This window comes from Osmerus eperlanus, unplaced genomic scaffold, assembly GCF_963692335.1.
Source record: "Osmerus eperlanus unplaced genomic scaffold, fOsmEpe2.1 SCAFFOLD_769, whole genome shotgun sequence".
Classification (NCBI taxonomy): domain Eukaryota; kingdom Metazoa; phylum Chordata; class Actinopteri; order Osmeriformes; family Osmeridae; genus Osmerus; species Osmerus eperlanus.
In genome coordinates this window covers 145-2,500 of record NW_026911176.1, presented here as the reverse complement: position 1 = coordinate 2,500, position 2,356 = coordinate 145, and the positions used below count along the sequence as shown (strand labels likewise).

General features: G+C 41.8%; 1 non-coding gene across 1 annotated transcript; it reads left to right on the top strand.

Moving 5' to 3' along the window:
* The first annotated feature begins 1,164 nt into the window (after window positions 1–1,164).
* trnav-aac (transfer RNA valine (anticodon AAC)) lies at window positions 1,165–1,237 on the top strand. The gene has a single exon. It is a non-coding gene; the product is annotated as a tRNA-Val (tRNA).
* The last annotated feature ends 1,119 nt before the right edge of the window (window positions 1,238–2,356 follow it).

Genomic DNA, 2,356 nt, shown 5'->3' with positions numbered 1-2,356 from the left:
CATTTCCATAAACCATATGATTCCTTAATTAGTCAACCGCTGCAATATGAATCTAATAGCAAGCCGGCTATTATTTTGGTTTCGTTTTACATTCAATGTTACTAGCTAACATCTCCATATAATTTAAGTTGTTATGCATTACTTTTACAAGAAAGTAACGTTAATAACGTAAGCCAAAGACACGACTAATCACAAATAGGTAGCTGTCTCTAGATGCAATGATGGTGTGTTAATATCGCATCGTTGACGCGATATTTGAGCAAGCTAGGGTAGCTACAAATGCGTGTTACCGTACAAACGACTGTTTAGACAGTTAACGAACTAAACTAAATTCAAGTTAAATCTCTAAACTATACATTTTCCTAAATTGCATTTGTCAAGATCGCGGCCTGATCTGCCATTACTACATTTTTACTAGCTAACTAGCTAGCTATATTTTCACAGAAAGCTTCTAGCTCCCACGCTCGCAGTCAGCTAATAAGATAACGTCGTCGTAGCTAGTCAGTCGGGAAACATTATTTCTGGAATACTATTTAACATTCCACTTACCCTGTATATATTTGTGTTTTATTTGAATTATAAGCAGATGGGAGCTGTTGAGAGTGCTTGACAGAAAACCTTCGTCTACATCACAGTCAACACGGCACCCTCTGGAAACAAGACGGACGAAAACCACAGCATCCGCACCACAACAACGTCATGACGTAATCACCCATCATAGAAAAGGAACTGGCGCAACGCTAGGTGGGAGGAGCCAGGGCGCGAAGACCGGAAAAAACTAACTTGAAACTGCGTCTTTTGCGCATGCGGAGAGGACTCCGCATTGTTGTTGGTAAATAAAAGAAACCAATGTACAATTTACAATGGTGCAGATAGATAGCATTCAGAATAACCAGGCTGTGTCTCAAGTGGTCCCCTGGAAATAGGCTATCACCATATTTTATGCACTATTCTGACTAGTGCACAATTTCAGGCACAGCCTGAATGATGATATAAGTAATGGATAAAAAGCCAAGTTACATTCAAAGAGTATGTACTCTCTATACACCTGCAAGCGCATGCTTCATAAAATCTGTATTGCCAGCAATTCAGATAAAACATGAAGTTTTACGGCTGGTTTCATTATAGTCAAAGACCCAAGGACATTCAGCTGTGTCCAGGACAGTTCCCGTAGTGTAGTGGTTATCACGTTCGCCTAACACGCGAAAGGTCCTCGGTTCGAAACCGGGCGGGAACATCTGCTTTTTGCCTTTCACCTTTTCATACCACAAACCAAAGTTTTTTGTGTAGGTAAGAACAAAGCATTTTACCTTGCAGTTGTATAATTTGTACAGAAATCATACAAGTGAACAAGGTTAAGGACTAAAATGGCACAGAACATTACCCAAGACTAACAGCAGATGGAGCCAACGTTCCATGATACCTGGAGACAAACCGGAAGAAACAGGAGGAAATATTTGGAGGTTTATGTACACAACATTATATTTCCATAACGACACAAAAGTGTGCTATACTGTACGACCAAGATGGAGACTAAGGTGGTACCTACTGGCATGGTGGTGTGGTGGTTCGCACTGTTGAGTGCTGAGAAAGAGGTTCTTGGTTTGAGTCCTGGTCTGGGTCATCACTGCGTACTCACCGTGTTGGCCGCGGTTTTCCTCTGGTTTCCTTCCATGTATTAAGTCAGGTTAGGTGCACTCCTGCAGTTGCCCTTGGCCAACTGGAACCGGTCCTTGGGTGCCGCCACTGATTCTGAGTTGCTAGGGAGAATCAACGGTAGAGGACAAATTACCCCCACAGGGTCAATAAAGGTCAGGTGAATTTCAAGTCTATTGCATTTGAATGTTAAAGGTCACTTGACTTAATATATTGCTCTATAATATAGGTTCAGGTATATTAAATGCCCCAATAATCATCTTGTGACCTCTAAAAGACAAAAGGCCAAACAACTAAAATTTCAAAATATGTTTTATTTTACGGAGTTGTTCTTAAAAGGCACACTGGTATTCACACTAATAGCTACATGACTCACAAGCAAGAGGCAATTTAAGGTAACTGTAACATAATGAAATTTACTTCTCCCCCCACTACTGGATTAATGGCCAGTTGCAGGTGCTCACACTCAATCCCCACACGGTGGCGCTGTTGCACACATTCAAACTCTTCATTGCAGTTTTGTTTGAAGGACATCTACACTTGAACAGTGAACAGCCTTAAAGCGTCCTTTCCTGCCTCAAACTCATTACAGGCCAATTGGTTCCGTTACTTCTGCCACCCCAACCCCCAACAGTTATGTCACCATGGAAACCAGACTGGCTACAGTTTATTGACAGCAGGATTGCCATCGGGTCGTGGC